The sequence below is a fragment of the Balaenoptera physalus genome (genome assembly GCF_965194825.1).
Source record: "Balaenoptera physalus genome assembly, chromosome: 2".
Lineage (NCBI taxonomy): Eukaryota > Metazoa > Chordata > Mammalia > Artiodactyla > Balaenopteridae > Balaenoptera > Balaenoptera physalus.
Window position 1 is genome coordinate 1,554,187 of NC_138883.1, and position 12,383 is coordinate 1,566,569.

At 38.0% G+C, this 12,383-nt stretch overlaps 1 pseudogene across 1 annotated transcript; it reads right to left on the bottom strand.

Annotated features, from left to right (window-relative positions):
* Positions 1–752: 752 nt before the first annotated feature.
* On the bottom strand, positions 753–2,108 carry LOC309654873 (annotated as a pseudogene). The gene has a single exon. The product of its transcript is annotated as an uncharacterized misc_RNA (transcript).
* Positions 2,109–12,383: the final 10,275 nt, after the last annotated feature.

Sequence of the window (12,383 nt, forward strand, 5' to 3'; positions counted from 1 at the left end):
ATGACGCTTATTATCTCTAGGTTTTTAGTAGATGTCCTTTATCAGATTGAAGAAATTTCTTCCTCTTTTCAGCTTCCAGAGGTTTTCATTTTATCCTGAATAGGTGTTGAATTTTGTCAGATGCTTTTCCATTCCTGTTGAGATGATCATATAGTGGCTCCTTCCTTGTCGTGAACAAAGTGAATTATAGTGTATGGGGTTTTATTTTTTTATTTATTTAATTTTTTGTTGTTGTTGTTAGAACTCAGCAAAATAAAATTCCGGTTTATTGTTGGACGACATTGTTCCACACATACATCAAACAGGCCCCCCCAAAATAAACATCAACTTCATAGACAAAAAATGGGAAAAAAAGAAACCTTTTATCTTTGGCCTCTTCAACCATCTCATACAAACCAACTACTTATCGTACAGCTAAGAACATACGCAAAAAAAGTTACTGGAATGCTCGGAATAAGATTTTTTGTTGTTGTTGTTTTTGCTTTTTTTACAAGTTTTTTTTTCTCCTTTGAGATGATAATGAACATGGTCACACCACAAGTAAAGGCAGAAGTAGGACAGAGAACGCTCCGAAGGCTGGTTTGGTCATCCGAGATCATTAAAAATGGCTGACCCCCTGACAATATGTACAAAAATATAAAGTGTAGATTAAAAATACAAAGTTTCCTCTTTAAAGTACTTTAAGTAAAAAAAGCAGGGCCTTGGAAGTTGCGGTTCTTTTTTCCTCCCCTGTTGCAAATTCGCGTTGGCGGGGACCGCGTGTCACCTGCGGGTGGCGCTGCCGCAGTGGGCGGGCAGGACTCTCCTCGAAGGGGACCACGTTTAGCTTCCGCGACGGGAAGTGGAGGGTGACTGGGTCACGTGGCCCTTTAAGTTTAGCTTCTTTTTTGCTGTCCAGCCCTCCTCGTCGGTCTCCTGCTTCTCGGTGTCAACATTGTCGTCCTCCTCGTCTTCAGCTGCCCGTCGGCGTGTAGCTGCCTCGGCCTCCTCATCTTCATCTCCATCCTCCTCCTCACCGTCACCTTCCTCCTCCTCCCCCTCCTCCCCCTCCCCCTCCCCCTCCTCTCCCTCCTCCCCCTCCTCCCCCTCCCCCTCCCCCTCCCCCTCCCCCTCCTCTCCCTCCCCCTCCCCCTCCCCCTCCTCTTCTTCATCTGCCTTGTTGTCAGCCTCCTGCTCCCCATTTTCCTCACTAGCATTTCCATGAGCAGGTGCATCTCTCCCATTCTCCGCCTCCTCCACAACTTCCTTCTTCTAAGTCCTTGGTGGGGATTTCGGAGCTGGTGTCCACGTCTGACATGACGGGCCACGCCGGTGATCCCACGTGGTGGATTAAGAAGACAGCGGGGGTTCCACGATTCTGGCGATAGAGCTGCTGGAGTCCGCGGCGGCGAGCGGGGAGCCGGCCACGGGAACAAGGCAAAGATGGCTTTTCAGAGCAGCCAGTCGTGTATGGGTTTTTAAATAAAACCCAACATGCATTCCTGGAATAAATCCCACTTGATCACAAGGCAATCTCTTTTTTATATTTTACTATTTATTTGCTAATATATAATATTAATATAATTAATATAATATATAATTTCTTATATTCATTTTGCCAACATATAATTAAAGACATGCATCTATGTTCATAAAGAATATTGGTCTTTTTTTGGTAATGTCTTTGTCAGATTTTGACATCAGGGTAATGCTGGCCTCATGAAATGAAATTGGAAGTGTTTCCTCCTCTATTTTCTGGAAGAGTTTGTGTCAGATTGGTGTAAATTTTAAAAAAATATTTAATAGGATTCAGCTGAGAAAACACATGGGCCTGGAATTTTCTTTGTGAAAGGTTTTTGATGATGAATTCAGTAATTAAAACACATATAGGGCTATTCAGGTTTTTATTTTATCTTATGTCAATTTTGATACATTATTCAAAAAAGGTGTCCATTTCACTGCATTTTTTTTAATAAATTTATTTATTTACTTATTTATTTTTGGCTGCATTGGGTCTTAGTTGCTGTGCGTGGGCTTTTCTCTAGTTGCAGCGAGCGGGGGCTACTCTTCGTTGCGGTGCGCGGGCTTCTCATTGCAGTGGCTTCTCTTGTTGTGGAGCATAGGTTCTAGGTGCATGGGCTTCAGTAGTTGTGGCACGCAGGCTTCAGTAGTTGTGGCACATGGGCTCAGTAGTTGTGGCTCGGGCTCTAGAGCGCAGGCTCAGTAGTTGTGGTGCATGGGCTTAGTTGCTCTGCGGCCTGTGGGATCTTCCCGGACCAGGGCTTGAACTCGTGCCCCCTGCATTGGCAGGTGGATTCTTAACCACTGCACCACCAAGGAAGTCCCTCACAGCATTGTTGAATTAAGTTGTTCATGAGATCCCTTTATCTGCTGTATCCTTGGTAATGTCCCCTTCTTATTTCCTGATCTTTGTCATTTGTTTCTTTTTTTTCTTTTATTACTCTGGGAAGGGATTTAGCCATTTCATTAATCTTTTCAAAGAAACAAATTTTGGCTTTGTTTATTGTCTCTGTTGTTTCTTAAATTTCAGTTATTTCTGCTTGTATCTTTGTTAATTCCTTCTTTCTATGGGCTTAAGTTGCTCTTATTTTCCAACTTCTTAAGGTGGAAATTTATTGGCAAATTCTTTCTACAAAGGGTCTGAGAGGTTTTTCTGTCCTAACACCAAATATGTGCTTTAGTTGCCCTAAACCATGAGACTGGGGATTTCTCTAAGGCAAAATATTGTGTAAACATGAATCTCACCCAGTGTAGTTCTCTTCTTTCAAGGGTCAAAGCTCTTCACTTTCTGTTTATTTTTGTTTATCCTCCAATGTCTTCAAATAGTTGCATTTTATATTTTCTCTAAGTTTATATTTGTCATTATTGTAGGAGGATTAGTCTGAGACAAATTCCTTCTGGTATCTTTCAATGCATATGTTATTCAACCTGACAGATAAAAATGGTAATGTCTTAATTTTGCATTTCTTTGGCTAAATGTGGTTGGACACTTTTTCATAATTTTTGGTGATTTGTAGTCTTTCATTTATGAGTTGTCCTTTGCCAATTTTATTTGGGATGATAGTGTCTTTGTTGAGGACTTTCAAGAGATCTTTCTCAGTGCACGATATTTGTTGCAAATATTTTCACAATGTCATTTGCTTTTTAGTTTTGTTTATTATGTTTTAATACACAGAATTATTAAGTAGCTACATTGAAAGTGCTTTTATATATGTAAGAGCTTTTACTATTTACTATTTTTATTGAAATACATTTTAAAATTTTTTGAATAATATTTCAACATTAATGTACATAATATTTGCAGTCCTATTAATGAATTGTATGCTGCTAAATAATTGTATTATATTAAATCGTTCTTTCTTTCCCATGGTCAACTTCATAGATTGTTGATTAAGCTTGCAGCTGAATTTTATTTGCTAGTATTTCATTTTTTACTTTACATGAATTTTTATATTTATAGCAGACTTTCCCAAAGGAACCCCACCCACAAGAGATGCCTCCAGGTAGAAATGATTCTTTGGTTGGACAAATAAGATTGGGAAACACTGGAGATTCTCTTCCTGCCCTTGTTAAGAATCACAATGCACATTTGCAAGTTAAAGGCTTTGAGAGGTTCTGCATCTAAAAATTATGTTGACCTTGGTGAACCCAACTTTTTTTTAACTTTATGAAATACTGGCATCTTTTTATGTAATTCCTAAGTAATATAGTTTGAAGAACATATGGTGAGTTATATTTGTCAAAATTACTTGGCAAGTTTTCCAAATTTATAAGTTTCTAAAACTGAGTACATAATTTTGGAATGAATCATGCCTTACATGTTCACAATATCTCAACAGCAAGAATGCCTGAGTCTGGAACACCTTTTGGAGGTAATTCTTTTCTATTTTTAACATTCTTCCCAGGGACATCATTTATGCATATTGCTTAGCTCTTTTAATGTCAACTTTGATAATTTATCTGTTTTCATTCAGATTTATTGGCATACAACAGTGCAAGTAATTCCTTGTCAGTTTAAAAAATTGTCTGCATGTTTATCTTATTGCTTATGTGATTCAAAATTTTGTTTAATTGCTATTTCACCCCCTCCTTCTTTGTAGTAACTAGATTAGCCAGAGTCTGGTCTGTTGTGTTAGATTTTTCAAAGACTTAGCTCTTTAATTTACTTATCTCTTAGGTCCTAATCTGCTTATCAATTCTCGTTTTTCTGTTTTTTTAATTTAATAATTTCTGCTATTATCTCCTCTGTTTTAATCTTCCTTGGAACTACTTTTAAAAAACTCATTGACTTGAAGGCTTTGATCTTTTTTTTTCTTTGTTTGATAGTGAAAGCATTTAAAGATGTGACTTTATCTTTGAGGACAGCTTTGTAGAAACCCATTTGTTGCTAGCAATTTCATTATTTTTCTGATATTCTAGAATTTAAATAATGTTTCTTTTTTCCTTTTTCCTCAAATGTTATGCTTACAGGAGTACTTTTTAATCACCAGTTGGTAAGGATTTTGAGTTTAGACCTTTGTTAATAATTTCTAGTTTTAATCCTTCAAAATAAACTAATGTCATTGTACAATTTTAACTTTTTGAATATATTGAAGTATTTGTTTATTTTTTATTCACCTAGGAAATGTCCCTTTGGAAATCTTTCACTGATCATTTGAAGTATTATTTTTAATTACCTAAGTAATCATGATTACATTGTCATTGTAATAAAATATAATGTTATTATATTAATATATACAAAATTAAATATAAATACATATAAACATAAAATACCTCTGACCGCCATCCTCAGTTCTAGTCTCCTAGTCTCCAGGAAAAAAAATCACTAGTACAGTTGGTGTGTTTTCTTTATTATACATTTCTATCTGTTTGCATATACATATATAATCTACAGAAATACACACTTTTGACGTCTGTGTGCTTAAGCAGTTGTATGTATTGTCCTGTAGGCTGACTTTTTCACTCACAGTATACTTTGCATATATGCCCCATAAGCTTATTGAAGTCTGCTCTATTTTTTCCAACTTCTACCACAATATTAATAGACAATAATTCCTTTAGCGCTGTCCCTATCAATGGCCCTTTAGGCTGTTCCCAGTTTTCCTCAGCTGTAAACAATGCTGCAGTGAACATCCTCATACGTGCCTCCATGTGCTCATGTGCTAGGTTCTCCCGGTAAACCTTTTTGAAGCATAGCAGACACACAGAAAAGGGCGAAAATCATAAATACCAACTCAACATCCAGATCAAGACACAGAGCAGCACTCACGCCCAGAAACCTCTCCGTGCCTCTTCTGGTCATCATGCCCCTGCCCAAGATGAACTGCCAGCTTGACCTCCAACAGCATGTACTCGATTCCGTTAGCCTGTTTCACACTTCAGATTATGGGCTCCTTCAAAATGTACCATCCGCGTCTGGCTCCTTTCACTCACTGTTTTGTTTGAAAGATCAACACACGTTGTGATGCGTCCTTGGAGTTCATGAATCTCACTGATACACAGCACGCACTGGGTGAGCACTCCACACGTCGCCCCTTCTACTCTTCTACTTTCGGTGGGCTTTCTGTTCACTTCCGGTTTGGGGTTATTATAAATGGTGCTGCTATGGTTGTTCTTTTTTTTTTTTTTTTTTTTTTTTGCCATGCACGCAGCTTGCGGGATCTTAGTTCCCTGACCAGGGATCGAACCTGTGCCCCCTGCAGTGGAAGCACTGAGTCCTAACCACTGGACCGCAGAAGTCCCTCCTATGGTCATTCTTGATCAAGCCTTTTGGGAAAATATTTACCCATTTCTGGTAGATCTATAACTAGGAGTGAAAACGTGGTATCAGGCACTAGAAATTTTGTCAAACATTTCCCCAAAGTTTTGTACCAATTTCTAAGCTAACCAGCAGTGTATGAGAATTACAGTTGTTTCACAGCCTTGTCAAAACATGGCATTTTTCATCTTTCCATTTAGCCATTCTGGTGGGTATAGTGCTATCTATGTTGGTTTTAATTTGTGTTTCTGTACCAACCGATGGCACTGAGCATGTCTTCATATATTTATTAACCATTTGGATATCCTCTTTTTTGAGATGTCTAAATGGTCGACAAAAAAAATTAATATACAATCTATAATAGGAATAGAAAAGAGTTTCATTTGTGCCAAACTGAGGACTATAGCCCAGAAGCCAGCTTCCCAGATTACTGTGAGAAACTACTCTGGAGAAGAATAAGCCAGAATGACCTCCCCATACTTCAACATGTGAAAATTTCTTTCATCACTTCCCCCTTTTGATCGTAAATCTTTTGATTTATGAACAGCATTGATGATCAAAATATTTGTCCCTTACCTAATTAAACTTAAAAGCTTTTGCACAGCAAAGGAAACCATAAACAAAGTGAAAATACAACCTACGGAATGGGAGAAAATATTTGCAAATGATGGGACCGACAAGGGATTAATTTCCAAAATATACAAACAGCACATACAGTTCAATATCAAAAAAACAAACAACCCAATCAAAAAATGGGCAGAAGACCTAGATAGACATTTCTCCAAAGAAGACATACTGATGGCCAACAGACTCATGAAAAGATGCTCAACATCGCTAATTACTGGAGAAATGCAAATCAAAACTACAATGAGGTATCACCTCACACTGATCAGAATGGCCATCATCAAAAAGTACAAATAATAAATGTTGGAGAAGAATGAACAAATGCTGGAAAGGGCGTGGAATAAAGGGAACCCTCTTACACTGTTGGTGGGAATGTAAGTTGGTGCAGCCGTATGGAGAACAGTATGGAGGTCCTTAAAAATAGAGCTACCATATGATCATGCAATCCCACTCTTGGGCATATATCTGGAAAAGGTGAAAACTCTAATTCGAAAAGATACACGCTCCCCAATGTTCATAGCAGCTCTATTTACAATAGCCAAGACATGGAAGCAACCCAAATGTCCATCAACAGATGAATGGATAAAGAAGATGCGGTATAGATAGATAGATAGATGTACAAGGGAATGTTACTCAGCCATAAAAAGAATGAAACAATGCCATTTGCAGCAATGTGGATGGACATAGAGATTATCATACTAAGTGAAGTAAGTAGAGAAAAACAAATTTCATGATACCACTTATATGTGGAATCTAAAAAAATGATACAAATAAACTTATTTATAAAGCAGAAATAGACTCACAGACATAGAAAACAAACTTATGGTTATCAAAGGGAGGGGAAAGGGGAGAGAGGGATAACTTAGGAGTTTGGGATTAACAGATACACACTCCTATATATAAAATAGATAAAGAATAAGGACCTACTGTATAGCACAGGGAACTATATTCAATATCTTGTAATAACCTCTAATGGCAAAGAATCTGAAAAAATATATATGTACATATATATATAGAATATATATTATGCATGTATACATATATAACTGAAACACTTTGCTGTACACCTGAAACTAACACAACATTGTAAATCAACTATACTTCAATAAAAAGAAAAATTTGTCCCTTGATGCCAAGGTGGTTGCTACCTGGGTCCACCATGTCCCTTGGTGCTAGGTCTGCCCCTTTCTTTCTTTCTCTTTTTTTTTTGAATTGAATATAGTGGGCAAAAACAGAGGTATACACGCTGATAGGGAAGAATTTTATAGGCTGTACATATGATCAATCATAACAAATTGTTGCACAACCATTGTAATTGTGCTTTTAGCAGTGGGCTTAAAGCAAGCAGTGATACATGTCATGAGTAGCTTGATAGTTAGGAAAAGAGTGATAATACATATTGTGAAAATGATAATCATCTGTAAAGCAGAGAGGAAAAAAGTGTCCATTCCTGAGGGAAGCCAACAGAACAGATAATTTAAACGGTCATTTTTTTTACACCTTGCAACCATTTTGCCCTTTGGGAAATTCTTTCTAGGCGTGTCTCAACTTCTCCAGAGGTACTGATATAAGTCAACAAGTGTTATGAACAATAGCACGAGTACCTCCTTGTTTAGCCAGTAGACAACCTGAGGCAACCCTGTTATCTAACACTAATTGGGCCAAGACATTTAGGGACGTCTGTTGTGCTACAGTGCTGTTTGCAATCTTTCCAGTTATTTGACCAATGGTGGCTGATAGATTTCTGAGCATATCTTTGTTTACATATATTCTTGCATTAGGAACCAAGATACCCAAAAGATTTTGCCACCAGGTATGTTGGTATCTTGCTAACATGGATCTCTTGACTCTGTCATGAGGAGAGAAAGGGGGTTCATCTATCTGCTGACGTACAGACAATGGGACAACATAAGGTCCTAATAAACATAAACCTTCTATTTGTCAGCTATTGAGACGGTTATGTGCCCGTCCTTGGGAAGGTGTGTCAATTCCAATACCACCTATGAAGACAAAACCTGGGGGAGCACAGGTGGTCCCTCCCAGAGCGCTATCATTGATAACCTCATCAATCGGGAGTTTTGTCAACACAATTTTAAACTATGGATCCCTTCTCTTGTAGGCTTTCCCGAAGTCAACTAGGTATTTGATATAAGGGAGTTGCTGGCACAATTTACTCATATTTTTCTCTTTAAGACTTTTTTCGATTAAGTAAGGGACAGAGCGAGGGGCCCCTGGGGTAAGTCATGCTCCATCTCTAGGGACTGAGAAAAGTATCAGACAAGGGATGGACGTATTAATACGTTGAAGAATTTGAACCTGAAAGATTAGCTCAGAGGGAGGTTGGTCTGGGTGAGCGGTCACGTTAGGAACATCTGAAAAGTCAGTGATAAGTATTATGAAGGGGTTATCCCAGTAGCTATACTTTATGACAACTTTACTAAAGAATTTTCTTTCCATCCTGAATATTGGGGCAAAAGTATAGCTAGAAGTAAAACAACTTTCAATTTTGATAGGGAGACAAACATTTGGTAAACAGTTTGATTGAACTAGTAGGATGGGTCTTACAGGCCTGGCCCGGATTCTCGGGTCAGCTGTCTACCACTGTTGTCATCTTCTTCTCATCCTGGCTTGATGGTTGTTTTAAGGTGAGTTTGAGGTTAGCAGTCCTCTCTTTAGACCAGTCCCATGCAGAGGCCCTGTTTCAGTGGGAAATATGAAGTCAAGAGTCAATTCTTTTCAGGGACTTCCCTGGCGGCCCCATGGTTAAGACTTCACGCTTCCACTGCAGGGGGCCCGGGTTCAACCCTTGGTTGGGGAACTAAGATCCCACATGATGCACGGTGCGGCCAAAAAAAAAGAGTCAATTCTTTTCTGTTTCACTGTGCGTGAGCTAGTTATGAGTGCCTAATAAGGGTCCCTCCATCTAGCTCAGAGAGAAAGTGTCTTTTATTTATTTATTTATTTTAAATTTATTAGTTAATTATTTATATTTATTTTTGGCTGTGTTGGGTTTTCGTTGCTGCACGCGGGCTTTCCCTAGTTTCAGCGAGCGGGGGTTACTCTTGGTTGCGGTGCGCTGGCTTCTCATTGCAGTGGCTTCTCTTGTGGAGCATGGGCTCTAGGCACGCGGGCTTCAGTAGTTGTGGCACGTGGGCTCAGTAGTTGTGGCTCACGGACTCTAGAGCGCAGGCTCAGTAGTTGTGGCGCACAGGCTTAGTTGCTCCACGGCATGTGGGATCTTACCGGACCAGGGCTTGAACCCATGTCCCCTGCATTGGCAGGCGGATTCCCAACCACTGCGCCACCAGGGAAGCCCTAAAGGTATAGTATTGAAACTTAACTTTTCTCTCTGAATTATCTTTATTTTTACCAAATATAGTCAAATTAAGACTAATTCGTTTGCAAAATAACTCTGATTTCAGTAAAGTTAACATGATTATTTACATAAGTGTAATTGATCCTATAGGCTTTTTAAAATTTGGTTTTGCTGGAACTTTTCATAAGGGATCTCAAGCTGAACTTTTAAAAGGCCTCTCACAGCCAGGTAAGCCATGCCATTAGATTCCGCCTGCAATACCTACGGATTTAGCTGGATCCCTGTCTTCTCAAGGTCCAAAATATCTTGAGATTCTTATATCTGCCAGGAAGTGGCCTTCCCTATTCACCTGGAAAGGCCACTGGGAACCTAAGAGTTTCCAAATTCTGGAGGGATCAGGTAGAGAGAAAAGATAAATGCTTCAATTCTGCTTAAAAATGTATAATTTACTAAACTGCTGTAAGTCATAATTAGATTAAGGGGGAAAGGTTCCCTTACCTGGAAAACAAAGATTAAAAGCCAGTAACATTTCAGATAAAACGTCATAAAAATCATAATCATGTTTATCAGTTCATTTAATTCTATGTAATTATTTTTTGTTCTGCTTGAGTCCAGTTTTTCCATTAGTTTTGTTGACCTTGCCTGATGGTTGAGGGTGATAGTGACGGTGACAATTTCAAGAAGTTTGTGAGGTTTCTGTTGAGGCTTGCATGATTTGCCCAATGACATGGGTGCCTTGATCACTGGAGATTGTGGAAAGTATACCCCAAGTGGAAAACATATTTCCTAATCGTTTCTTTGTCATTGGAGGGCATCAGCCTTGCAGCCAGGGAAGGCTTTAACCCACCAAATAAAAAATAGTGTTTGCCAGGGAGCCGGCAAGAGCCAAGCGGCCGTCTTGGGTTTCCCATAGCCCCAACTATTTAATTCAAAGTTATCGTTTACCCATTTAATTTCTGATTTAGGAGTAGACTGTTGCCATGTTAAAAGCACATCAGGATGGCAAAAGCCTGACAATGAGGGGTTAATTTTTTGTAGAAGCAGAATGGACTTTATCTACATGTGCCATGATCTTTACAGATTCTGTTGTTGCCTTGGCATGAAAGTCAGCTAGGGCGTTTCCCTAATACTTGGGTTTAGTCCCTTTAGTGGGGGCCTCAATTTTGAGGACAGATAACATTTTACGTCAGGACGTATAAGATTTCCAAGAATTTCATATCATATCATTTCATTTTCTTTCTCTTTTTTTTTTTTTTTTTAGCCGCACCACGCAGCATGCAGAACTTCCTGGACCAGGATCATACCCGTGCCCCCTGCAGTGGAAGCGTGGAGTCTTACCCACTGGACCACCAGAGAAGTCCTCATGTCATTTCATATCACTGATATCGACATAACATAAAGAAAGTTTAATGTCACCTTTTGTTTGACAATGCTTCCCATGTAACATATATCCAAAGAAGCATAATTAGTTTAATATCTCTGAGATGCTTCAGGACAATATCACTTTCTTTTCCCTTAACAAAATGCATTTCCATTCTTCATACCTTGTTTTACTAAAAACATACATCTTATTATTTTCCTTGAATACTGAAATGTTTCTCTTGTTATTTCTAGAGGATCTATTTACATATATATTATAATTTTTAACCCTTTAGAAACTTAATTTCTAGCAAAAACCAAGTATCAGCAATTGTGAACTGTTTGTCATTTCCAGAATTTCCTGATTGGCAAACGTATGAACTTACTCCATAACCTCTAGAAACATACATTTTCTCACAGCATAATCTCTTTTCTCCATGTGGTACAAGCCATGTGTCCCATAAACCCAAACATGTTTAATTTTTCTCTAATAAGAAGACAAAGTAGGTAAATTTAGACATGCTTAGCAATTAATGTTTAGTATTTTTATCTTAATTGGAAATCATCTGGATATTCAGTAAATTCCTACCATTTAATTTAATTTAGCAAAACTCTAAAGTTTTAAGTTACCAAAAATCAGGAGAAACAATTTTTAGGTAGACATACCATAGGACATAATCATGTTTAAAGAGTTCATCTAAAAAACTTTTATCCCATTTATCTCTATTTCATTATTTTTGGAAATATCATCCTACCAAGTTAATTTTCCTGTTGACAAATTTTATAACAGAGATAACACAAGCTTATTGACTTTTCGGAAACCTAGGTACCAAGTAAAAGTATTATACCTAATGTTGATGGCTCTAAAGACAAGTTCATATATTAATCAAACCAACAACTTAAACTTGTTTTCATTTATTAAAGACTAATCCTAGATCACTTGGTCCTTTAAAAATTTGGCTTAATTTTTTGTTACATTTGGAAATATTTGATTTGTAAGCACTTACTTCTAAGTCAATTAAATAGAGCTCTTTTACAAATTAATTTTGATAAGACCACCTGGAGGTAGAAACATGTCGCATTTATAACATACATATATACATCCAGATAGACACAGACAAGGAACCTCATAGTTTTCCTGCTTGAGTTTTAAAAGGTTTTTTTTTCCCTTTCTTTTTCTTCTGGTTTTACGTTCTACTAATTGCACCAAGGCTGTCCTCTCAGGCAATGTGGGCTGTGTTTGCATTTCAAGGACATGATGAGAGTTATAACTTCAAGCTTTCTCCTAGGAGTACTTTTGTTCTCTAGGGGTCAGAATTTTGAAAA